The sequence below is a fragment of the Chiloscyllium punctatum genome, chromosome 10 (assembly GCF_047496795.1).
Source record: "Chiloscyllium punctatum isolate Juve2018m chromosome 10, sChiPun1.3, whole genome shotgun sequence".
Lineage (NCBI taxonomy): Eukaryota > Metazoa > Chordata > Chondrichthyes > Orectolobiformes > Hemiscylliidae > Chiloscyllium > Chiloscyllium punctatum.
In genome coordinates this window covers 123141886-123169746 of record NC_092748.1, presented here as the reverse complement: position 1 = coordinate 123169746, position 27861 = coordinate 123141886, and the positions used below count along the sequence as shown (strand labels likewise).

General features: G+C 45.5%; 1 protein-coding gene across 3 annotated transcripts in view; it reads right to left on the bottom strand.

Moving 5' to 3' along the window:
* The window catches only part of LOC140482523 (E3 ubiquitin-protein ligase MARCHF4-like), a 237426-nt gene that overhangs the window by 59158 nt on the left and 150407 nt on the right, over nucleotides 1-27861 (bottom strand). The gene's annotated exons all lie outside the window — the stretch shown is intronic.

The following is a 27861-nucleotide window of genomic DNA, read 5'->3' as shown; positions in this document are numbered from 1 at the left end:
TTGGATGTTGGAGGACCTGGAGTTAATCTGGTCCAATCAGGGAGACCTTGCTGATAGATATAAAAAGGAGTGTTAGGAGTTCTGTTGTCTGTGAACTGGCTCTGAGGAAGCTGGATCAGTGTCAGGGACTCTCCACATGTAAATAAAGGGTGACCTGGTGATGTGACACCAGCCTTTGTGGAGTTATTTCACAGGTTTTAATTCTTATAAACCTTTCTGGTACTCCTTGCAAGGCCAATATATCGTTACAAAGATATGATGTCCAAACCTGCTCACAGTACTCTTAAGTGGGGTTTAACTATCGTTTTGTATAGCTGCAGCATTACTTCTGTATCCTTGTACTCAAGTCCTCTAGATGTAACTTCTATCATTCCATTAGCTTTCTTGATTATTTTCTGCACCTATTCATAGCATTTCAAAGATATATGCACCTGAACCCCAAAGTCTCTTTGGAAATCCACTATATTTAATAATACCATCTAAAAGGTGCCCTGATCTTTTTCTTATCCAAGATAGATAACCTCACACTTGCTTACATTGAGCTCCATCTGCCACAGTTTTGCCAATTTGAGTACCTACCCATGATCTCTACTGTACCATACAGGAGCAGATTTAGGCCATTTAGCCCATTAAGGGTGCTCCAACATTCAATCATGGCTGATATGTTTCTCAAGGCCATTCTCCTGACTTCTCAACCTTGATCCCCTTACTAATCAAGAAACTATCCATCTCTGTCTTAAAAATACTCAATACCTTGGCCTCCACTGCCTTCTACTGCAATGAGCTCCACAGATTAACCACCCTCTGAGAAGAAATTCTCTCTCATCTCAGTTCTAAACGGTTGTCTTTTCACTCTGAGGCTGTGCTCTCAAGTCCTAGTCTCTCCTACTAGTGAACATCCTCTCCACAGTCACTCTATCCAGGACTCTCAGTATTCTGTAAGTTTCAATGAGATCACCCTTCAACCTTCTAAACTCAATCAAGTACAGACCCAGAGTCCTCAGCTGCTATTCATTTGAGAACCCCTTCATCCTCAGGATTATGCTTGCAAATCTCCTCTGGACCTCTTGCCATTCACAGGGGCATTTGCCATTGAACCAATTTCCCAGATATGTCAGTAATTTGCCCTAAATTCTGTGGGCTTCTTCCTTAGTTACCAGTCTCTTTTTTTTGTGGCACTTTATCAAATGATTTCTGGAAGTTTACATAAACATCCACAGACATTCCCCTGTCCATTACCTTTGATACGTCTTCAAAAAATTCAAAGAGTTTTGTCAGGCATGACCTACCTGTCATGAATCCATGCTGCATCTCCCTGATTAACTGAATTCTTGAGGTGTTCAGTTACCCTATCCTTGATTATAGAGTCCAACAATTTCCCCATCACAGATGTTAGGCTAACTGGTCTGTAATTCCCTGGTTTTCCTCTTTCGCCCTTCTTATAAAGCAGAATGATATGTGCAATTTTCCAGTCCAGAGGGACGACTCCTGAACCTAGGAACACTGAAAGGTTATAGTTAGGGCATCTATAATGTGCTTCCCTACTTCTTTTAACACCCTCGGGTGGAAACCGTCAGGCCTTGGAACTTGTCACACTTTAGTTCAATTAATTTCCTCATTATCAATTTTACTTACATTAATTTTATTTAGTCTCTGTTCCCAATTCACTATTAATTTCCCTGGAACTTCCAGTAAGCTGTCTTCTTTTTCTACTGTAAATACTGAGACAAAGTAATTAATCAACATGGCTGTCATTTACCTATAGTTGTTGATAATATCCCCACTTTTTGCTGGTTTTGTATCTTTCCCATTCTTAGGATCTGTGCTGTTTTATGCATTTTTGTAAACCTTTCTGTTGTTTTTTTGCTGCCCATTGTCTCTTTAGCTATCCATGGCTGTTTTTATTGGTTAGGCAACTTTTGGAATATTGTGGGCTATTCTGGTCTCCCTTCTATCAGAAGGATGTTGTGAAACTTAAAAGGATTTCGAAAGGATTTACAAGGATGTTGCCAGGGTTGGAGGATTTAAGCTATAGGGAGAGGCTGAATAGGCTGTGTTTTCCCTAGAGTGTCAGAGGCTGAGGGGTGACTTTATAGAGGTTTTTAAAATCATGAGGGGCATGGATAGGGTAAATAGACAAGATCTTTTCTCTGTGGTGGGGGAGTCTAGAACTAGAGGGCATAGGTTTAGGGTGAGAGGGAAAAAAATTAACAGGGACCTAAGGGGCAACTTTTTTATGCAGAGAGTGGTGCATGTATGGAATGAGCTGCCAAAGGAAGTGGTGGAGGCTGGTACATAACAATATTTATAAGGCATCTAGATGGGTATATGAATAGGAAGGGTTTAGAAGGATATGGGCCAAATGCTGGCTAGATTAGGGTGGATGAGTTGGACCAAAGGGTCTGTTTCTATGCTGTACTTCTCTTTGACTCTAAGTGAACCTATCCCCTCTCATGGTATAAAGTGATTCAGTATTGCAATAAATGTTTCTTTAAACATCTTCCACTGTTCTTTAGTTGTTTTCCCATTAGCAGATTTTCCCAATTTACTGTGGACAGTCTCTGTCTCATCTTATTTATGAAGGCCTTACCTCATCTAAATTCGTGCTTTTCCCTTTCCAATGCTGCTTTGAAGTCAATCATGTTATAATCACTATTTGATAAATTTTCACTCAGTTCGGTTGCTAACTAAATCAGGCTCTTTACAGATTACTAAATCCAATATTGTTTGTCCCCTTGCTCATCCAGGACATATTCGTGTAGGGAGCTACCCCAGACTCCAGAATTCAATACCTTTCTGACAGGTGATTGTGAGTGTCTCCCAATCAATATCAAAGTTAAAATCCTCCATTAATACTACTCTGCTTTTATGACATACTTGCCTAATTTCTGCATTTAGACAATCTACCATTTTAGTGCTGTTACCAAGGGGTCTATACAAAACATTTATTATAGTTTTTGATTCTTTACTGTTCCTCAATTCCATCCACAAGGTTTCCACTAGGTGTTTTTCCACTCATCATATCCTCTGTCACCATTGAAGTGATTTTGTTTCTAACCAGTAAGGCTACTCCACCCCCTCTAATATCTCCCTTATCCATCTGATAAATCTTTATAAACTGGTATGTTTAATTCTCAGTCTCAGTTGTAGGTAATGCTTACAACTTATTTAGTTTATTCCTTACACCTTGTGCATTGGTATTTAGAATTCTCATTTGGGCCATCCACTATAACTTCTACTTCACCAATGATGCTTTATTCACCTGTTTATGATTTCTCTCTGCTAGTTTATTCAGTAGCTGAAGATGTGTTGCTGGAAAAGCGCAGCAGGTCAGGCAGCATTCAAGGAGCAGGAGAATCGACGTTTCAGGTATGAGCCCTTCTTCAGGAATGAGGAAAGTGTGTTCAGCAGGCTAAGATAAAAGGTAGGGAGGAGGGACTTGGGGGAGCGGAGTTGGAAATGCGATAGGTGGAAGGAAGTCAAGGTGAGGGTGAGGGTGAGGAGGCCGGAGTGGGGTGGGGGCAGAGAGGTCAGGAAGAAGATTGCAGCTTAGGAAGGCGGTGCTGAGTTCGAGGGATTTGACTGAGACAAGGTGGGGGGAGGGGAAATGAGGAAACTGGAGAAATCTGAGTTCATCCCTTGTGGTTGGAGGGTTCCTAGGCAGAAGATGAGGCGCTCTTCCTCCAACCATCGTGTTGCTATGGTCTGGCGACGGAGGAGTCCAAGGACCTGCATGTCCTTGGTGGAGTGGGGGGGGGAGTTGAAGTGTTGAGCCACGGGGTGGTTGGGTTCGTTGGTCCGGGTGTCCCAGAGGTGTTCTCTGAAACGTTCCGCAAGTAGGCGGCCTGTCTCCCCAATATAGAGTAGGCCACATCGGGTGCAGCGGATGCAGTAAATGATGTGTGTGGAGGTGCAGGTAAATTTGTGGCGGATATAGAAGGATCCCTTGGGGCCTTGGAGGGAAGTAAGGAGGGAGGTGTGGGCGCAAGTTTTGCATTTCTTGCGGTTGCAGGGGAAGGGGCCGGGAGTGGAGGTTGGGTTGGTGGGGGGTGTGGACCTGACGAGGGAGTCACAGAGGTAGTGGTCTTTTCGGAACGCTGATAGGGGAGGGGAGGGAAATATATCCCTGGTGGTAGGATCTGTTTGGAGGTGGCGGAAATGACGACGGATGATACGATGTATATGGAGGTTGGTGGGGTGGTAGGTGAGGACCAGTGGGGTTCTGTCCTGGTGGCGGTTGGAGGGGCTGAGCTCAAGGGCGGAGGAGCGGGAAGTGGAGGAGATGCAGTGGAGGGCATCGTCGATCATGTCTGGGGGGAAATTGTGGTCTTTGAAAAAGGAGGCCATCTGAGTTGTTTGGTATTGGAAATGGTCCTCCTGGGAGCAGATGCGGCGGAGACGAAGGAATTGGGAATATGGGATGGCGTTTTTACAGGGGGCAGGGTGGGAGGAGGTGTAGTCTCGGTAGCTGTGGGAGTTGGTCGGTTTATACTAAATGTCCGTGTTGATTCGGTCACCCGAGATAGAAATGGAAAGGTCTAGGAAGGGGAGGGAGGAGTCTGAGACGGTCCAGGCAAATTTGAGGTCAGGGTGTAAGGTGTTGGTAAAGTGGATGAACTGTTCAACCTCCTCATGGGAGCACGAGGCAGCGCCGATACAGTCATTAATGTAGTGGAGGAAAAGGTGGGGGGTGGTGCCAGTGTAGCTGCGGAAGATGGACTGTTCCACATATCCTACAAAGAGGCAGGCATAGCTGGGGCCCATGCGGGTGCCCATGGCTACTCCTTTGGTTTGGAGGAAGTGGGAGGATTGGAAAGAGAAGTTGTTCAGGGTGAGGACCAGTTCAGTCAGTCGAAGGAGGGTGTCAGTGGAAGGGTACGCCGATTTCCACCGCACGCCTAACCCCGCCCCCACGCCGATCTCCGTCCCCACCCCCACGACCAACCCCACCCCCACTCCCACCTCCAGCCCCACACCAGGTCCTAGCTCCCAACCCTGCCGTGTTTTCACCATCCCTCCAGAACTACCCCTCTCTGAGGATGAAAGATCAGTCCTCAGCAGAGGCCTCACCTTCATTCCCCTACGCTCCCAGATTAACGAGGTCAACACGCGGCGAGACATCGAACAATTCTTCCGCCGTCTTCGCCTCCGCGCCTACTTCTTCAACCAGGATTCTCGCCCACCCTCTGACGACCCCTTCTCCTGCCTCCAACACACCCCATCCACCTGGACACCCCGTACTGGCTTCTTACCTGCTCTCAATCTCTTCATAGCCAACTGCCGCCGCGACATTAACCGCCTCAACCTCTCCACCCTTCTCACCCACTCCAACCTCTCACCCTTGGAACGTGCAGCCGTCCACTCCCTCCGTTCCAACCCTAACCTCACTATCAAACCGGCAGACAAGGGAGGCGCGGTGGTAGTTTGGCGCACCGTTGAGGCTAAATGCCAGCTCGCGGACACCTCCTCCTACTGCCCCCTTGACCATGACCCCACCTCCCACCACCAAACCATCATCTCCCAGACCATCCATAACCTCATCACCTCAGGAGATCTCCCATCCACCGCCTCCAACCTCATAGTCCCACAACCCCACACCGCCCGTTTCTACCTCCTGCCCAAAATCCACAAACCTGACTGCCCCGGCCGACCCATTGTCTCAGCCTGCTCCTGCCCCACCGAACTCATCTCTGCATACCTCGAAACAGTCCTGTCCCCCTTAGTCCAAGAACTCCCCACCTACATTCGGGACACTACCCACGCCCTCCACCTCCTCAATGATTTTCACTTCCCCGGTCCCCAACACCTTATCTTCACCATGGACATCCAGTCCCTATACACCTCCATCCCCCATCACGAAGGACTCAAAGCCCTCCGCTTCTTCCTTTCCCGCCGTACCAACCAGTACCCTTCCACTGACACCCTCCTTCGACTGACTGAACTGGTCCTCACCCTGAACAACTTCTCTTTCCAATCCTCTCACTTCCTCCAAACCAAAGGAGGAGCCATGGGCACCCGCATGGGCCCCAGTTATGCCTGCCTCTTCGTAGGATATGTGGAACAGTCCATCTTCCGCAGCTACACTGGCACCACTCCCCCACTTTTTCCTCCGCTACATCGATGACTGTATTGGCGCTGCCTCGTGCTCCCATGAGGAGGTTGAACAGTTCATCCACTTTACCAACACCTTCCACCCCGACCTCAAATTCACCTGGACCATCTCAGACTCCTCCCTCCCCTTCCTAGACCTTTCCATTTCTATCTCGGGCGACCGAATCAACACGGACATTTACTATAAACTGACCGACTCCCACAGCTACCGAGACTACACCTCCTCCCACCCTGCCCCCTGTAAAAACGCCATCCCATATTCCCAATTCGTTCGTCTCCGCCACATCTGCTCCCAGGAGGACCAGTTCCAAAACCGTACCACCCAGATGGCCTCCTTCTTCAAAGACCGCAATTTCTCCCCAGACGTGATTGACGATGCCCTCCACCGCATCTCCTCCACTTCCCGCTCCTCCGCCCTTGAACCCCGCCCCTCCAATCGCCACCAGGACAGAACCCCACTGGTCCTCACCAACCTCCATATACATAGTATCATCCGTTGTCATTTCTGCCACCTCAAAACGGATCCCACCACCAGGGATATATTTCCCTCCCCTCCCCTATCAGCGTTCCGAAAAGACCACTCCCTCCGTGACTCCCTCATCAGGTCCACACCCCCCACCAACCCAACCTCCACTCCTGGCACTTTCCCCTGCAACCGCAAGAAATGCAAAACTTGCGCCCACACCTCCCCCCATACTTCCTTCCAAGGCCCCAAGGGATCCTTCTATATCCGCCACAAATTCACCTGCACCTCCACACACATCATTTACTGCATCCGCTGCACCCGATGTGGCCTCCTATACATTGAGGAGACAGGCCGTCTACTTGTGGAACTTTTCAGAGAACACCTCTGGGACACCCGGACCAACGAACCCAACCACCCCGTGGCTCAACACTTCAACTCCCCCCCCCACTCCACCAAGGACATGCAGGTCCCTGGACTCCTCCATCGCCAGACCATAGCAACACGATGGTTGGAGGAAGAGCGCCTCATCTTCTGCCTAGAAACCCTCCAACCACAAGGGATGAACTCAGATTTCTCCAGTTTCCTTATTTCCCCTCCCCCCACCTTGTCTCAGTCAAATCCCTCGAACTCAGCACCGCCTTCCTAAGCTGCAATCCTCTTCCTGACCTCTCCGCCCCCACCCCACTCCGGCCTCCTCACCCTCACCTTGACCTACTTCCACCTATCGCATTTCCAACTCCGCTCCCACAAGTCTCTCCTCCCTACCTTTTATCTTAGCCTGCTGAACACACTTTCCTCATTCCTGAAGAAGGGCTCATGCCCGAAACGTTAATTCTCCTGCTCCTTGGATGCTGCCTGACCTGCTGCGCTTTTCCAGGAACACATTATCAGCTCAGATCTCCAGCATCTGCAGTCCTCACTTTCTCCTCCTAGTTTATTCAGTATACCTATAGTTTAGCCTTTGCCTGTCATACCTGAAGCAGAATTCCTGAATGTTTCTTGACGTTCGGTATTACATAGAACAGAGAATGGTACAGCACAGTTTAGACCCCTTAGCCCTCTATGTTGTGCCGGCCTTTTATCCTACTCTAAGATTAGACTAACCTACATATCCTTCATTGTACTAACTTCCATGTGCCTATCCAAGAGTTGCTTAAATATCCCTAATGTATCTGAATCTACTATTGGCAGTGCATTCCATGCACCCATCACTCTCTGTGTAAAGAACCAACCTCAGATATCTCCCATAAACCTTCCTCCAATTACCTTACATTTATGTCTCCTTGTGATAGACATTTCTGCTATGGGAAAATGTCTCTGGTTATCCACTCTATTTGTGCCTCTCAACATCTTGTACACCTCTATCAAGTCACCTGTCATCCTTCTTCGCTCCAACGAGAAAAGCCCCAGTTCCCTCAAACTTTCTTCAGAAGACATGCCCTCCAGCCCAGGCAGCATCGTGGTAAATCTCCTCTGCCCCCTCTCTGAAGCTTCCACATCTTTCTTATAAATGAGGCGACCAGAACTAAACACAATATTCCAAGTATGGTGTAACCAGGACTTTATAGAGATGCAGCATAACCTCACAGCTCTTAAGTTCAATCTCCCTGTTAATGAAAGCCAACACACCATACGCCTTCTTAACAACCCTATCAAACTGGGTGGCAACTTTGAGGGATTTTTAGACATGGACTCCAAGATCACTCTGTTCCTCCACACTGCCAAGAATCCTGCCTGTATTCTGCATTCAAATTCAACCTTCCAAAGTGAATGACTTCACACTTTTCCAGGTTGAACTCTATCTGCCACTTCTCAGCCCAGCTCTGCAACCTGTCAATATCCCACTGCAACCTACAACATCTCTCCACACTATCCACAATTCCACCAACCTTCGTGTCATCGACAAACCTACTAACCCACTCTTCTACTTCCTCATCCAAGTCATTTTTAAAAAAATCAAAGAGCAGAGATCCCAGAACCGATCCCTGCAGAACACCAGTGGTCACAGAACTCCAGGCTGAATACCTTCCATCTACCACCTCCCTTTGTCTTCTATAGGCCAACCAATTCTGTATCCAGACAGACAGGTTTCCTCATATGCCATGCCTCCTTACTTTCTGAATGAGCCTACCCTGTGGAACCTTATCAAACGGCTTGCTAAAATCCATGTACACCGTATCCAATGCTCTACCTTCATCAACGTGTTTTATCACATCTTCAAAGAATTGAATAAGGTTTGTGAGGCATGACCTGCCCCTCACAAAACTATCGTGAAAGTGAGGACTGCAGATGCTGAAGATCAGAGTCAAAATTAGAGTGGTGCTGGAAAAGCACAGCAGGTCAGGCAGCATCTGAGGAGCAGGAAAACCGACGTTTCAGGCAAAAGCCCTTCATCAGGAATCATTAGCATGACCCTCACAAAGCCATGTTGACTATTTCTAATCAAAGTATGATTTTCCAAGTAATCATAAATCCAGTCTCTCAGAATCCTCTCCAGTACTTTGCGCACCACTGACATAAGACTGACTGGTCTGTAATTCCGAAGATTATCCCTACTCCCTATCGTAAACAAGAGAATAATATTTGCTACCCTTGAATCATCTGGCACTACTCCAGTGGACAGTGAGGACACAAAGACATCACCAAAGGCACAGCATTGTCTTCTCTCACTTCCTGTAGTAACCTAGGGTAGTAATTCCATCCAACCTGGGGATTTATCTATCCTTGTGTTTTTCAAAATTTTCAGCACATACTCCTTCCTAATATCAGGTTGTTCCAGTATATCAGTCTATTTCACACTCTCCTCAGTAATGTCAAGGTTCCTGTCAGTAGTAAATACTGAAGCAAATTATTCATTAAGGACCTCCCCTACTTCTTCCAACAGCAGGCACAAGTTCCTTCCAGTATCCCTGATCTGCCCTTCCCCACATCTTCCTCACAAATGTAGAACGCCTTTGGGTTTTCCTTAATCCTCGCCGCTAAACTTTTCTCATGCCCCCTTCTAGCTCTCCTAAGTCCATTCTTCAGTTCCTTCCTAACTGCCTTGTAACCCTCTAAAGCCCTGTTTGATTCTTGCCTCCTTAACCTTAAGTAAACTTTCTTCATCCTCTTGACTAGATGTTCCACGTCCCTTGTCACCCAAGGTTCTTTCAACCTACCATCCCTTCCTTGCCCCAATGGGAGTGGAACAAACCTATCCAGCAGGTGCTTCATAAATAACCTACACATTCCTATTGTGCATTTCCCTGAGAACATCTATTCCAAATTTAGATACCCCAGTTCCTGCCTAATAGCATTGTAATTCCCTCTCTCCCAATTAAATATTTGCCCATACCCTCTGTTCCTATCCCTCTCCATGACCGTAGTAAAAGAGTTGTGATCTGTATTACTGAAATGCTCTCCATAGGTTTCAATCAATATTAGGAAAGTTCAAGTCATCCATGACACCACCTCTGTTACCTCTACACATTTTCAAAATCTGCCTCCCAATCTGCTCCTCCCTGTCTCAGTTGCTATATGGGGACTTGTAGAAAACTCCCAATAAAGTGACTGCTCCTGTCTTGTTTCAGACTTCCACCAATACTAACTCTGTAGACAAACCCTCCTGGACGATCTCCTTTTCTGCAGCTGTAATACGAGCTTTGATTAGCAATGCCTCTCCTCCATCTGTTTTCCCTCCCTCTCCCCCCGCCTCATTCCTTTTGAAACATCTAAACCCTGGAACGCCCAACAACATTACCTGCCCCTGTGATGCCCAAGTCTCTGTAATGGCCACAATGTCATAGTTCCAAGTAATCCATGCTCTGATTCATCATGTTTATTCCTGATACTAGTCATAGAGTCACAGACATAGAGATTTACAGCGTGGAAACAGGCTCTTTGGCCCAATGTCCAGATTGCTAAGATTTCACAATTAATCAGGTCCCATTTGCTTGTGTTTGGTCCATATCCTATCTGTGCATCTGTCCAAATGTTTCTTAAATGACAAAATTGTACTTGCCTCCACCATGACTTCTGGCAGCCCGTTCCACTCACCATCCTCTCTGTGAAACGACACTGCACCCTTGTGTGTCTCTTCCCTCTCACCTTAGACCTATGTAAAACATTACAGCACAGTAATGGCAGTAATGGCCTTTGGCCCTTGATGTTGCACGACCTGTGGTACCAATCCGAAGCTTAACCATCCTACACTATTCCATTTTTATCTATATATTTATCCAATGACCATTTAAACGCCCTTCAAGTTGGCGGGTCTAGTGCTATTAAAGACAGGGCATTCCACAACACTCTTACTCTCAGAGTAAAGAAACTACTTCTGATATCTGTCCTATATTACCAATTTAGTTATGTCCCCTTGTGCTAGTCACTACCATCCAAGGAAAAAGGCTCTCACTGTCCACCTTATCTAACTCTGTGATTATCTTTTATGTCTCAATTAAGGCGCTTCTCAACCTTCTTCTCTCCAATGAAAACAGCCTCAAGTCCCTCAGCCTTTCCTCGTAAGACCTTCCCTCCATACCAGGCAACATCCTAGTAAATATTCTCTGAACCCTTTCCAAAGCTTCCACATCCTTCCCATAAGGTGGTGACCAGAACTGTTCGCAATACTCCAAGTGCGGCCGCACCAGAGTTTTGTACAGCTACAGCATGACCTCATGGTTCCAAAACTCAATCCCTCTACCAATGAAAGCAAACACACCGTATGCCTTCTTAACAACCCTATCAATCTGAGTGACAACTTTCAGGGATCTATGTATATGGACGAGATCTCTCTGCTTATCCACACTACTAAAGATCTTATCATTAGCCCAGTACTCATTATTCCTGTTGCTCCTTTCAAAGTGAATAACCTCACACTTTTCCACATTAAAATCCATTTTCCACCTCTCAGCCCAGCTCTGCAGCTTATGTGTCCCTCCGTAACCTGCAACATCCTTTGGCACTACCCACAACTCCGCCAACCTTAGTGTCATCCGCAAATTTACTAACCCACCCTTCTATGCCCTCATCCAGGTCATTTGTTAAAATAACAAACAGCAGTGGACCAAAACAGATCCTTGTGGTACACCACTAATTAATTGAAATCCAGGATGAATATTTCCCATCAACCACCACCCTCTGTCTTCTTTCAGCTAGTCAATTTCTCATCCAAACTGCTAAATCACCCTCAATCCCATGCCTCCGTAATTTGTGCAATAGCTTACCGTGGGGAACCTTATCAAACGCCTTACTAGAATCCATATATATCACCAACCACTTTACCCTCACCCATCTGTTTGGTCACCTTCTCAAAGAACTCAATAAAGATTGCGAGGCACAACCTACCCTTCACAAAACTTAGTTGACTATCCCTAATCAATTTATCCTATCTAGATGATAAATCCTATATCTCATAACCTTTTCCAACACGTTACCCACAACCAAAGTAAGGTTCACTGGTCTATAATTACCAGGGTTGTCTCTACTCCCCTTCTTGAACAAGGGGACAACAGTTACTATCCTCCAGTTTTCCGGCACTATTCTTGTAGACAATGATGACATAAAGATCAAAGCCAAAGGTTCTGGATATCTCCTTCCTGGCTTCCCAAAGAATCCCGGGACAAATCCCATCCGGCCCAGGGGACTTATCTATTTTCACCCTTTCCAGAATTGCTAACACCTCTTCCTTGTGAAACTCAATCCTGTATAGTAGCCTGTATCTCAGTATTCTCAACAACATTGCCTTTTTACAGTGTGAATACTGAGAAAAATATTCATTTAGTGCTTCTCCTATCTCTTCAGACTCCACGCACAACTTCCCACTACTGTCATTGATTGGCCCTAATCTTACTCGAGTCATTCTTTTCTTCCTGACATAGCTATAGAAAGCTTTAGAGTTTTCCTTGAACCTATCTGCCAACAACTTTTCATGTTCCCCTTCTGGCTCTTCTTAGTTCTCTCTTCTTGTCTTTCCTGGCTAACTTGTAACTCTCAAGCATTCGAACAGAGCCATCACATCTCATCTTAACATAAGCCTTCTTCTTCCTCTTGACACACTTAATGGTAAGGTCCTAGAGTATTACTGAACAAAGAGACCTTGGGTACAAGTTCATAGCTCCTTGAAAGTGGAGTCGCAGGTAGATAGGATAGTGAAGAAGGGGATTGGTATGCTTTCTTTTATTGGTCAGAGTATTGAGTACAGGAGTTGGGGGGTCATGTTGCGGTTATACAGGACATTGGTTAGGCCACTGTTGGAATATTGCATGGAATTCTGGTCTCCTTCCTATCGGAAAGATGTTGTGGAACTTGAAAGGGTTCAGAAAAGATTTACAAGGATGTTGCCAGGGTTTGGAGGATCTGAGCTACAGGGAGAAGCTGAATAGGCTGGGGCTGTTTTCCCTGGAGCGTCGGAAGCTGAGGGGTGACCTTATAGAGGTTTACAAAATTATGAGGGGCATGGATAGGATAAATGGGCAAAGTCTTTTCCCTGGGGTCGGGGACTCCAGAACGAGAGAGCGTAGTTTTAGGGTGAGAGGGGAAAGATATAGAAGAAACCTAAGGGGCAACGTTTTCACACAAAGGGTGGTACATGTATGGAATGAGCTGCCAGAGGAAATGGTGGAGGCTGGTACAATTGCAACATTTAAAAGGCATTTAGATGGGTATATGAATAGGAAGGGTTTGGAGGGATATGAGCTGGGTGTTGGCAGGTGGGACTAGATTGGGTTAGGACATCTGGTCAACATGGACAGATTGGACCGAAGGGTCTGTTTCCATGATGTACAATCTATGACTTTATGACTCTATGACAAGAGATTCAACTTCTTTAGTAAGCCACGGCTCTATCACTTGACCACTTCCCTCCTGCCTGACAGGTACATATTTATCAAGGACATGCAGTAGTCATTCCTTGAATAAGCTCTACCTTTCAATTGCCATTTTTGATGAAAGAATAAATTATTGCTGTAACTGGGGAATTTCTGAAAAAAAAATCATCCAGTTAAAATATATGGGTAGTATTAAACATAAGAAAGTAAAGATCACTTTGAAGAGATTGTTCTATATGCTCAGTTATGGCATGGTGGCTCAGTGTTTAGCATTGCTGGTTCACAGTGCCAGAGACCCAGGTTCAATTCCTGCTTCAGGCAGCTATTTGTATGGAGTTTGCACATTCTCCCCATGTCCGTGTGGGTTTCCTCCCACAATCCAAAGATATGCCAGTTAAGGTGAATTGGCCATGCTAAATTGCCATAGTATTAGGTGCATTAGTGTGGGGTAAATATAGAGGTAAAAACAATGACTGCAGATGCTGGAAACCAGATTCTGGATTAGTGGTGCTGGGAGAGCACAGCAGTTCAGGCAGCATCCAAGGAGCAGAATGGGGTAAATATAGGATAGGGGAATAGGTCTGGGTGGGTTACTCTTCAGAGGGTCAGTGTGGACTTGTTGGGCCAAAGGACCTGCTTTCATACTGTAGGAAATCTAATCTAATCTGTTTCCATCCCCATCTTTTGCATTCTAAATCTTGCCTAATCACATCACAACTGTCTTTTCCCCGGCTATAACTCTTGCCCTGCAGTAAGTATATACCTATCCTTTTCCATCGCTAAAGTGAACATATCCAAATTGTGGTTACTATTACCAAAGTGCTCCCTTCACTCCAAATCTAACACCTGGCCGGGTTCCTTACCCAGAACTAAATCCAATGTGGCCTTGCTCCATGTTGGCCTGTCTACATACTGCGTCCTTTCTGCCACTGTAATACTGTCCTTGACTGACAATACCACACTTCCCCCTCTTTTACCATAAAACCTAGAACAGTCCAGCACAGAACAGGCCCTTCAGCGCATGATGTTGTGCCGACCATTGATCCTCATGTATGCACCCTCAAATTTCTGTGACCAAATGCATGTCCAGTAGTCTCTTAAATGTCCCCAATGACCTTGCTTCCATAACTGCTGCTGGCAACGCATTCCATGCTCTCACAACTCTCTGTGTAAAGAACCCGCCTCTGACATCACCTCTGTATTTTCCTCCAACCAGCTTAAATCTATGACCCCTCGTGTTAGTCATTTCTGCTCTGGGAAATAGTCTTTGGCTATCGACTCTATGCCTCTCATTATCTTATATACCTTAATTAGGTCCCCTCTCCTCCTTTTCTCCAATGAAAAAAGTCCAAGCTCAGTCAACCTCTCTTCATAAGATTAGCCCTCCAGCCCAGGCAGCATCCTGGTAAACCTCCTCTGAACCCTTTCCAATGCATCCACATCTTTCCTATAATAGGGCGACCAGAACTGGACGCAGTATTCCAAGTGCAGTCTAACCAAAGTTTTATAGAGCTGCAACAAGATCTCACGACTCTTAAACTCAATCCCCCTGTTAATGAAAGCCAAAACACCATATGCTTTCTTAACAACCCTGTCCACTTGGGTGGCCATTTCAAGGAATCTATGTACCTGCACGCCAAGATCCCTCTGTTCCTCCACACTGCCACGTATCCTATCCTTTATCCTGTACTCAGCTTTCAAATTCGATCTTCCAAAATGCATCACCATCTTCTCTGTTCTTATTGAAATGTCAAAATCCCAGAACCTGCAACAACCATTCTTGTCCCTACTCTATCCATGTCTCCAAAATGGCCACAACATCGAAGTCCTAGGTACCAACCCATGCTGCAAGGTCACCCTCCTTATTCCAGATGTTCCTGGCGTTGAAGTAGACACACTTCAAACCACCTTCCTGCTTGCCTATGCACTCTTGCAACCTTGAAACCATATTTCTGACCTCAATATTCTCAATCTCCTGGACACTGGAACTACAATTTAGATTCCCATCCCCCTGCTGAATTAGTTTAAACCCTCCCAAAGAGCTTTAGCAAATAATAGCACCCCCCACCCCCTAGAATATCGGTACCCCTCTGATTCCGGTGTAGACCATCCTGGGGTCCCACCTATCCCAGAATGAGCCCCAATTATCCAGGTATCCAAAACCCTCCCTACCTGCAGTATCCCTGTCGCCATGTGTTCAACTCCTCCCTCTCACTATTCCTTGCCTCTCTAGCACGTGGCACAGGTAACAAACCAGAGATAACGACTCTGTTCGTTCTAGCTCTAAGCTTCCACCCTAGCTCCCTGAATTTCTGTCTTAAAGCCCCATCCCTTTTCCTACCTTTGTCAATAGTGCCTATGTTGACCACAACTTGGGGTTGCTTCCCCTCCCCCTCAAGGATCCCAAAAACACAATCCAAGACATCACGAACCCTGGTACCCAGGAGGCAACACGCCATAAAACATAGAACATTATAGTACAGTACAGCTCCTTCAGCCCTCGATGTTGCGCCGATCTGTGGAACCAATCTGAAGCCCATCTAACCTACACTATTCCATCTTTGTCCATATGCCTATTCAATGACCATTTAAATGCCCTTAAAGTTGGCGAGTCTACTACTGTTGCAGGCAGTGTGTTCCACACCTCTACTACTGTCTGAGTAAAGGGATGACCTCTGACATCTGTCCTAAATCTATCACCCCTCAATTTAAAACTATGTCCCCTCATGCTAGCCATCCCCATCTGAGGAAGAAGGCTCTCATTGTCCAACCTGTCTAACCCTCTGATTATCTTATGTCTCAATTAAGTCACCTCTCAACCTTCTCTCTAATGAAAACAGCCTCAAGTCCCTCAGCCTTTCCTCGTAAGACCTTCCCTCCATACTAGGCAACATCCTAGTAAAGCTCTTCTGAACCCTTTCCAAAGCTTCCGCGTCCTATAATTCGGTGACCAGAACTGTACGCAATACTCCAAATGTGGCCGCACCATAGTATATAAAGCTGCAGCATGATCTCATGGTTCCGAAACTCAATCCCTCTACCAATAAAAGCTAACACACCATATGCCTTCTGAACAACTCTCAACTTGGGTGGCAACTTTCAAGGTCCTGGATTAGTGGTGCTGGAAGAGCACAGCAGTTCAGGCAGCATCCAAGTAGCTTCGAAATCGACGTTTCGGGCAAAAGTCCTTCATCAGGAATAAAGGATGAAGGGCTTTTGCCCGAAACATCGATTTCGAAGCTACTTGGATACTGCCTGAACTGCTGTGCTCTTCCAGCACCACTAATCCAGAATCTGGTTTCCAGCATCTGCAGTCATTGTTTTTACCTGGCAACTTTCAAGGATCTATTTACATGGACACCAAGACCTCTCTGCTCATCTACACTGCCACGAATCTTACCATTAGCCCAGTACTCTGCATTCTTGTTACTCCTTCCAAATTGAATTACCTCACACTTTTCTGCTCAGTGGACAATCCCTCAGGAATATCCTCTCTCAGTACTACCGTGATGTTCTCCCTAAACAAAAACACAGTTCTGTCCCTCCCTCAAATGTCGACTCTTCTGCTCCTCAGATGCTGCCTGACCTGCTGTGCTTTTCCAGCACCACACATTTTGACTCTGGTCTCCAGAATCTGCAGTTATCACTATAACAATACTTCTGTAATAGCTATAATATCCCAGTTACATGCACCAATCCATGCCCCAAATTCATTTGCCTTATCTGTCAGGTCTCTTGCATTAAAATAAATGTAGTTTAATCCAGACTTCCTTTGCTTCTTGTATTGCTGTTGCTCACCCTGTCTAGTACTAGGATTATTGACACTGCCTTTACTATTTAACTTGCTTTCATTAACCTCTGTTCTGTTCTCAATCTTCTCTGTCGTTTCCCTACTCTTTGGATCCCACCCCCTTCTGGATTAGTTTAAACCCTCCCGAGTTGCTCTAGCAAATCTGCCTGCCAGGATATTGGTCCCCCTCCAGTACAGTTGCAACCGTACCTCTTGTACAGGTCACCCTTACCTAGAAGAGATACTGATGATCCAAAACTTTGAATCCCTGCCCCCGCATCAGCTCTCAAGCCACATATTCATCTGCCAAATCCTCCTACTCCTACTTTCACTAACATGTGGCACTGGAAGTAATCTAGAAATTACTACCCTTAAGTGCTGCATTTTGACGTCTGCCTAATTCCCTATAATCACTCTCTTCAGGACCCCATCCCTTTTCTTAACTATTTTGTGGGTCCCAATGTGTACAACAACCTCTGGCTACTCTCTCCTACTTAAAAAGTTCAATGCAACCGCTCAGACATCCTAGACCCTGGCACTAGAGAGACAATACACCATCCTGGAGTCTCGACCATTGCCACAGAAACGCCTGTCTGTGCCCCGACTGCTCCATTTTTTTGAAACCCTATTTACTTCCCCGAGGCCTCTCTCCTATTTTACTAGGTTCAAATCCTTGCGAGGATGGAATGTGGTGTAGGAGCATTTAAACTTCACAAGTAAAAATGAAAGAATGGGCAAACAAACATGCTTCAAGTAGAACATTTCAAGGAGGAGAAAAAGTGTTGGTAGCATTCCTCTGAAAAAAAAATTCTGTGGTCCCTGCAAGGCAGTTAGAAAGGTTAGTCAAGTGACTTATTTGATAAATATTCCTGATCGTAACAGGAATAATTGGCTTCCCACCTATTCATATATGTCTAGACGCCTGCCTCGACCACCTCTGCTGGCAACGCATGCCAGACACTACCACCCTCTGTGTAAGGTACTTGCCGCGTGTATGCCCCTTAAACTTTTCACCTCTCACCTTGAAAGTGTGACCTCTCGTTATTGAATCCTTTACTTATCTCTATCTACTCTGTCTGTACCCTTCATGATTTTGTAGATCTCAATCAGGTTCCCGCTCAATCTCCTTTTTTCTAATGAAAAACAACCACGTAACTATTCTAATCTCATGTTTCAGATCTTGGCGACAGCCTTGTATGCCTTGGTATCACAAATGCACCTCTAAATACTACTTCAATGTTATGAGGTTTTCTGCCTCTACCACTCTCTCAAGCAGCACTCTCTTAAACTAATCCAGCAGGGGGGTGGGAACCTAAATTGTAGTTCGAATATAGAAAAGTTGAGAGTAGGGAGGCCCAAAATCAAGTTTCAGAGACACAAGATGGCATTGGCAAGCAGGAAGTTGGTTTGAAGTGTGTCTACTTCAACGCCAAGAGCATCCGGAATAAGGTGGGTGAACTTGCAGCATGGGTTGGTACCTGGGACTTCGATGTTTTGGCCATTTCGGAGACATGGATACAGCAGGGAGCCGTGGTTTAAGAAGGAAGTGGAATCTCTGGTCAAGAGGAAGAAGCAGGCTTATGTTAGGATGAGATGTGAAGGCTCACTTGAGGGAACTTGAGGGTTACAAGGTAGTCAGGAAAGACCTAATAAGAGAGCTCAGAAGAACCAGGAGGAGCCATGAGAAGTTGTTGATGGATTGGATCAGGGTAAACCCTAAGGCTTTCTATAGGTATTTAAGGAATAAAAGAATGACGAGAGTAAGATTAGGGCCAATCAAGGATGGCAGTGGAAAGTTGTGTGTGGAGTCAGAGGAGATGGGGAAGCACGAAATGAATATTTTTCAACAGTATTCACTCTAGAAACGATAATGTTTTCGAGATTACTGAGATACAGGCTACTAGACTAGGTGTGATTGAGGTTCACAAGGAAGAGGTATGAGAAATCCTGCAGAATGTGAAAGTAGATAAGTCCCCTGGGCCGGATGGGATTTACTGGATTAATGGTGCTGGAAGAGCACAGCAGTTCAGGCAGCATCCAACGAGCAGTGTTAGATGCTGCCTGAACTGCTGTGCTCTTCCAGCACCACTAATCCAGTATTTGGTTTCCAGCATCTGCAGTTATTGTTTTTACCCAGATGGGATTTATCCTAGTATCCTCTGGGAAGCCAGGGAGAGATTGACATTGATCTTCAAATCCTCATTGTCTACAGGAACAGTGCCAGAAGACTGGAGGATAGGAAATGTGGTTCCCCTGTTCAAGAAGGGGAATAGAGACAATCCTGGTAATTATAGACCAGTGAGCCTTACTTCAGTTGTTAGTGAAGTGTTGGAAAAGGTTATAAGAGATAGGATTTATAATCATCTAGAAAAGAATAATTTGATTAGAGATAATCAGCACGGTTTTGTGAAAGGTAAGTCGTGCCTCACAAACCTTATTGAGTTCTTTGAGAAGGTGACCAAACAGGTAGATGAGAGTAAACTGGTTGATGTGGTGTATATGGATTTCAGCAAGGCGTTCGATAAGGTTCCCCACAGTAGGCTATTGTACAAAATGCAGAGGAATGGGATTGTGGGAGATATAGCAGTTTGGATCAGTAACTGGCTTGCTGAAAGAAGACAGAGGGTGGTGGTTGATGGGAAATGTTCATCCTGGAGTCCAGTTAGTACCACAAGGGTTGGTGTTGGGTCCACTGCTGCATGTCATTTTTATAAACGACCTGGATGAGGGCGTAGAAGGGTGGGTTAATAAATATGAAGATGACACTAAGGTCGGTGGAGTTGTGGATAGTGACGAAGGATGTTGTAGGTTACAGAGAGACATAGATAAGCTGCAGAGCTGGGCTGAGAGTTGGCAAATGGAGTTTAATGCGGGCAAGTGTGAGGTGATTCACTTTGGTCGGAGTAACCGGAATGCAAAGTAGTGTAATGGTAGTGGGCTAATGGTAGTGTAGATGAGCAGAGAGATCTCGGTGTCCAGGTACACAGATCCTTGAAAGTTGCCACCCAGGTTTGACAGGGTTGTTAAGAAGGCATACAGTGTTTTAGCTTTTATTAAGAGAGGGATCGAGTTCCGGAACCATGAGGTTATGCTACAGCTGTACAAAACTCTAGTGCGGCCGTTCAGTTCTGGTCACCGAATTATAAGAAGGATGTGGAAGCTTTGGAAAGAATGCAGAGGAGATTTAGAACATAGAACATAGAAATAGAAAAATGCAGCGCAGTACAGGACCTTTGGCCCTCGATGTTGCGCCGATCCAAGCCCACCTAACCTACACTAGCCCACTATCCTCCATATACCTATCCAATGCCCGTTTAAATGCCCATAAAGAGGGAGAGTCCACCACTGCTACTGGCAGGGCATTCCATGAACTCACGACTCGCTGAGTAAAGAATCTACCCCTAACATCTGTCCTATTCCTACCACCCCTTAATTTAAAGCTATGCCCCTCGTAATAGCTGACTCCATTCTTGGATAAAGGTTCTCATGGTCAACCCTATCTAAACCACTAATCATCTTGTATACCTCTATCAAATCACCCCTAAACCTTCTTTTCTCCAATGAAAACAGCCCCAAGTGCCTCAGCCTTTCCTCATACGATCTTCCTACCATGCCAGGCAACATCCTGGTAAACCTCCTCTGCACCCGTTCCAGTGCCTCCACATCCTTCCTAGAGTATGGTGACCAAAACTGCACACAATACTCCAGATTGGGGAGGCACTGAATGAATACTTTTCGTCAGTATTCACTCAGCAACAGGACATTGTTGTCGATATGAATACTGAAGCACGAATAAGTAGAATGGATGGCTTTGAGATATGTAGAGAAGAGGTGTTGGAAATTCTGGCAAGGGTGAAAATAGATAAGTCCCCTGGGCCTGATGGCATTTATCCTAGGATTCTCTGGGAAGCAAGGGAGGAGATTGCAGAGCCATTGGCCTTGATTTTTGTGTCCTCTTTGTCTACAGGAGTAGTGCCAGAGGACTGGAGGCTAGCAAACGTGGTTCCCTTGTTCAAGAAGGGGAGTAGGGATAATCCTAGTAACTATAGGCCAGTGAGTCTCACTTCTGTTGTGGGCAAAGTCTTGGAGAGAATTGTAAGGGATAGGATTTATGCACATCTGGATAAGAATAATGTGATCAAGGATAGTCAGCATGGTTTTGTGAAGGGCAGGTCGTGCCTCACAAACCTTATTGAATTCTTTGAGAAGGTGACTAAGGAGGTAGATGAGGGGAAAGTGGTAGATGTGGTATATATGGATTTTAGCAAGGCGTTTGATAAGGTCCCCCATGGTAGGCTACTGCAGAAAATACAGAGATATGGCATTGAGGGTGAGTTGGAGGTTTGGATTAGGAATTGGCTGGCTGGAAGAAGACAGAGGGTAGTAGTTGATGGCAAAGGTTCATCTTGGAGTGCCGTCACTAGCGGTGTTCCGCAAGGATCTGTTTTGGGACCATTGCTGTTTGTCATTTTTATAAATGACCTGGAGGAAGGGTTAGAAGGTTGGGTGAGCAAGTTTGCGGATGATACGAAAGTCGGAGGAGTTGTACACAGTGAGGAAGGATGTGGCAGGTTACAGCGGGATATAGAGAAGCTGCAGAGCTGGGCAGAAAGGTGGCAAATGGAGTTCAATGTAGGTAAGTGTGAGGTGATTCACTTTGGTAAGAGTAATAATAAGATGGGGTACTGGGCTAATGATCGGATACTTGGTAGTGTGGAAGAGCAGAGGGATCTTGGTGTCCATGTACACAGATCTCTGAAAGTTGCCACCCAGGTAAATAGTGCAGAGAATAAGGCATATGGCGTACTGGCTTTTATTGGTAGAGGAATTGAGTTCCGGAGTCCTGAGGTCATGCTGCAGTTGTATAAGACTCTGGTGCGGCCGCATCTGGAATATTGTGTGCAGTTTTGGTCGCCATACTATAGGAAGGATGTGGAGGCACTGGAACGGGTGCAGAGGAAGTTTACCAGGATGTTGCCTGGTATGGTAGGAAGATCCTATGAGGAAAGGCTGAGGCACTTGGGGTTGTTTTCATTGGAGAAAAGAAGGTTTAGGGGAGACTTGATAGAGGTGTACAAGATGATTAGGGGGTTAGATAGGGTTGACAGTGAGAACCTTTTTCCACGTATGGAGTCAGCTATTACAAGGGGGCATAGCTTTAAATTAAGGGGTGTAGATATAGGACTGATGTTAGGGGTATGTTCTTCACTCAGCGAGTCGTAAGTTCATGGAATGCCCTGCCAGTAGCAGTAGTGGACTCTCCCTCTTTATGGGTATTTAAGCGGGCATTGGATAGGTATATGGAGGATAGTGGGTTAGTGTAGGTTAGGTGGGCTTTGATCGGCGCAACATCGAGGGCCGAAGGGCCTGTACTGCGCTGTATTCTTCTATGTTCTATGTTCTATGTTCTATGCGGCTGCAACTGCAACATGACCTCAGGACTCCGGAACTCAATTCCTCTACCAATAAAAGCCAGTTCGCCATATGCCTTCTTCACAGCACTATTTACCTGGGTGGCAACTTTCAGAGATCTGTGTACATGGACACCAAGATCCCTCTGCTCATCCACATTACCAAGTATCCGACCATTAGCCCAGTACCCCATCTTCTTGTTACTCTTACCAAAGTGAATCACTTCACACTTACCTACATTGAACTCCATTTGCCACCTTTCTGCCCAGCTCTGCAGCTTCTCTATATCCCGCTGTAACCTGCCACATCCTTCCTCACTGTCAACAACTCCACCGACTTTCATATCATCCGCAAACTTGCTCACCCAACCTTCTAGCCCCTCCTCCAGGTCATTTGTAACAATGACGAAACAGCAATGGTCCCAAAACAGATCCTTGCGGAACACCGCTAGTAACTGCACTCCAAGATGAACCTTTACCATCAACTACTACCCTCTGTCTTCTTCCAGCCAGCCAATTCCTAATCCAAACCTCCAACTCACCCTCAATGCCATACCTCCGTATTTTTTGCAGTAGCCTACCATGGGGAACCTTATAAAACGCCTTAGTAAAATCCATATACACCACATCTACCGCTTTACCTTCATCCACCTTCTCAAAGAATTCAATAAGGTTTGTGAGGCACGACCTGCCCTTCACAAAACCATGCTGACTATCCTTGATCACATTATTCCTATCCAGATGTTCATAAATCCTATCCCTTACAATTCTCTCTAAGACTTTGCCCACAACAGAAGTGAGACTCACCGGCCTATAAGTTACTAGGGTTATCCCTACTCCCCTTCTTGAACAAGGGAACCACATTTGCTATCCTCCAGTCTTCTGGCACTATTCCTGACAACGAGGACATAAAAATCAAGGCCAATGGCTCTGCAATCTCCTCCCTTGCTTCCCAGAGAATGCTAGGATAAATGCCATCAGGCCCAGGGGACTTATCTATTTACTAGAATGTTGCCTGGTATGGCGGGAAGGTTTTATGAGGAAAGGCTGAGGGACTTGAGGCTGTTTTTGTTAGAGAGAAGAAGGGTGAGAGGTGACTTAGTAGAGACATATAAGATAATCAGAGGGTTAGATAGGGTGGACAGGGAGAGCCTTTTTCCAAGAATGGTGACGGCGAGCACGAGGGGCCATAGCTTTAAATTTAGGGATGATAGATATAGGACAGATGTCAGAGGTAGTTTCTTTACTCAGAGAGTAGGAAGGGTACATAGAACATAGAACATAGAAGAATACAGCGCAGTACAGGCCCTTGGGCCCTCGATGTTGCGCCGATCAAAGCCCACCTAACCTACACTAACCCACTATCCTCCATATACCTATCCAATGCCCGCTTAAATACCCATAAAGAGGGAGAGTCCACCACTGCTACTGGCAGGGCATTCCATGAACTTACGACTCGCTGAGTGAAGAACCTACCCCTAACATCAGTCCTATATCTACCTCCCCTTAATATAAAGCTATGCCCCCTTGTAATAGCTGATATGGAATGCTTTGCCTGCAACGGTAGTAGTTTCACCAACTTTAAGTACATTTAAGTCGTCATTGGACAAGCATATGGACGTACATGGAATAGTGTAGGTTAGATGGGCTTCAGCTTGGTATGACAGGTCGGTACAACATCGAGTGCCGAAGGGCCTGTACTGCGCTGTAATGTTCTGTGTTCTGTGAATGGTTGTTGCAGGTTCCAGGATTTAGATGTTTCAGTAAGAACAGAGAAGGTGGTAAAAGAGGGGGAGGTGTGGCATTGTTGGTCAAGGACAGTATTACAGTTGCAGAAAGGATGTTTGAGGACTCGTCAACTGAGGTAGTTTGGACTGAAGTTAGAAACAGGAGAGGAGAGGTCATCAAGTTGGGAGTTTTCTATAGGCCTCCGAATAGTTCCAGAGATGTAGATGAACGGATAGCAAAGATGATTCTAGATGCAAGTGAGAGAGACAGGGTAGTTGTCATGGGGGGCTTCAACTTTCCAATTATTGACTGGGAACACTATCGTACGATTTCTATAGATGGGTCAGTTTTTGTCCATTGTGTGCAGGGGGGTTTCCTGACACAGTATGTAGACAGGCCAGCAAGGGGCAAATCCACATTAGATTTGGTACTGGGTAATGAGCCTAGCCAGGTGTTTGACTTGGAAGTAGGTGAGCACTTTTGTGATAGCGATCACAATTCTGTTATGTTTACTTTAATGATAGGAAGGGATTGGTGTATACCACTGGGCAAGAGTTACAGCTGGGGGAAAAGCAATTACGATGCGATTGGACAAGATTTAGGAAGTATAGGATGAGGAAGGAAACTGCAGGGGATAGGCACATTAGAAATGTGGAGCTTATTCAAGGAAAAGCTACTGGGTGTCCTAGATAAGTATGTACCTGTCAGGCAGGGAGGAAGCTGTAGAGCGTCGAAACCGTGGTTTACGAAGGAAGTGGAATCTCTGGTCAAGAGGAAGAAAAAGGCTTATGTTAGGATGAGATGTGAAGGCTCAGTTAGGGTGCTTGAGGGTTACAAAGTAGCCAGGAAAGACCTAAAGAGAGAGCTCAGAAGAGTCAGGAGGAGACATGAGAAGTTGTTGGCAGATACGATCAGCGTAAACCCTAAGGCTTTCTGTAGGTATTTAAGGAATAAAAGAATGACGAGAGTAAGATTAGGGCCAATCAAGGATAGTGGGAAGTTGTGTGTGGAGTCAGAGGAGATAGGGGAAGCACGAAATGAATATTTTTCGACAGTATTCACTCTAGAAAATGACAAATGTTGTCGAGGAGATTACTGAGATACAGGCTAGTGGACTAGGTGTGATTGAGGTTCACAAGGAAGAGGTATTAGAAATCCTGCAGTGTTTGAAAATAGATAAGTCCCCTGGGTCGGATGGGCGGATGGGATTTATCCTAGTATCCTCTGGGAAGCCAGGGAGGGGATTGCCGAGCCTTTGGCATTGATCTTTAAATTGTCATTGTCTATAGGAACAGTGCCAGAAGACTGGAGGATAGCAAATGTGGTTCCCCTGTTCAAGAAGGGGAGGAGAGATAATCCTGGTAATTATAGACCAGTGAGCCTTACTTTGGTTGCTGGTAAAGTGTTGGAAAAGATTATAAGAGATAGGATTTATAATCATCTAGGAAAGTCAACACGGTTGACTAGGGATAGTCAACACGGTTTTGTGAAGGGTAGGTCGTGCCTCACAAACTTTATTGAGTTCTTTGAGAAGGTGACCAAACAGGTGGATGAGAGTAAACCGGTTGATGTGGTGTATATGGATTTCAGCAAAGCGTTTGATAAGGTTCCCCACAGTAGGCTATTGTACAAAATGCAGAGGAATGGGATTGTGGGAGATATAGCAGTTTGGATCAGTAACTGGCTTGCTGAAAGAAGACAGAGGGTGGTGGTTGATGGGAAATGTTCACCCAGGAGTTCAGTTCCTAGTGGTGTACCGCAACGGTTGGTGTTAGGTCCACTGCTGTTCGTCATTTTTATAAATGACCTGGATGAGGGTGTAGAAGGGTGGATTAGTAAATTTGCAGACAACACTAAGGTCGGTGGAGTTGTGGATAGTGGCGAAGGATGTTGTAGGTTACAGAGAGACATAGATAAGCTGCAGAGCTGGGCTGAGAGTTGGCAAATGGAGTTTAATGCGGGCAAATGTGAGGTGATTCACTTTGGTTGGAGTAACCGGAATGCAAAGTCCTTGGCTAATGGTAAGATTCTTGGTAGTGTAGATGAGCAGAGAGATCTCGGTGTCCAGGTACACAGATCCTTGAAAGTTGCCACCCAGGTTGACAGGGTTGTTAAGAAGGCATGCAGCTTTTTAGCTTTTATTAAGAGAGGGATCGAGTTTCGGAACCATGAGGTTATGCTACAGCTGTATAAAACTCTGGTGTGGCCGCACTTGGAGTATTGTTTACAGTTCTGGTCACCACATTATAAGAAGGATGTGGAAACTTTGGAAAGGGTGCAGAGGTGATTTAGAACATAGAACATAGAACATAGAAGAATACAGCGCAGTGCAGGCCCTTCGGCCCTCGATGTTGCGCTGATCAAAGCCCACCTAACCTACACTAACCCACTATCCTCCATATACCTATCCAATGCCCGCTTAAATACCCATAAAGAAGGAGAGTCCACCACTGCTACTGGCAGGGCATTCCATGAACTTACGACTCGCTGAGTGAAGAACCTACCCCTAACATCAGTCCTATATCTACCCCCCCTTAATTTAAAGCTATGCCCCCTTGTTATAGCTGACTCCATACGTGGAAAAAGGTTCTCACTGTCAACCCTAGGATGTTGCCTGGTATGGAGGGAAGGTTTTATGAGGAAAGGCTGAGGGACTTGAGGCTGTTTTCGTTAGAGAGAAGAAGATTGAGAGGTGACTTAATAGAGACATATAAGATAATCAGAGGGTTAGATAGGGTGGACAGGGAAAGCCTTTTTCCAAGAATGGTGACGGCAAGCATGAGGGGGCATAGCTTTAAATTGAGGGGTGATAGATATAGGACAGATGTCAGAGATAGTTTCTTTACTCAGAGAGTAGTAAGGGTATGGAATGCTTTGCCTGCAACGATAGTAGTTTCACCAACTTTAAGTACATTTAATTCGTCATTGGACAAGCATATGGACGCACATGGAATAGTGTAAGTTTGATGCGCTTCAGATTGGTTTGACAGGTCGGTGCAACATCAAGGGCCGAAAGGCCTGTACTGTGCTGTAATGTTCTATGTTTTATGTTAAAATAACATCCCTGTAGGCTGAGCCCAAGAAAACAAACTCTGGTCAAAGCATGTTGGAAAATCATTTGATTGAACCTAGCCAAAGCAGCTGCTGTTAGTTAAGTTGGACAGATCAACTAGATTCTGTATAGATTACAGAAATGTAAATGCAATAAGAGAAACAGATTCTTATTCAATTCCTCAGTTAGAAGATCGCCTCAACAATCTTGGCAGTGCTTTATTTATTTCTGAGATTGATTTGTTGAAGGCAATTAGCAAGTATTACCAATACCATGAGCTAAAGGAATATCAGCCTTCAATACACCAATAGATTATATCAATGTTGAAAGATGCTATTTGGTTTAAAAATACTCCACCTACATGCCAAAGACTTATGAGTCATGTTGTAACTCAAGTATGAAACTGTGTAGTTTATTTAGATGATGTCATAATATACAGTAACACTTGGAAAAGCATGTAAGGCAACTAGAAGACGTGTATTAGCAATTGCAGTTAG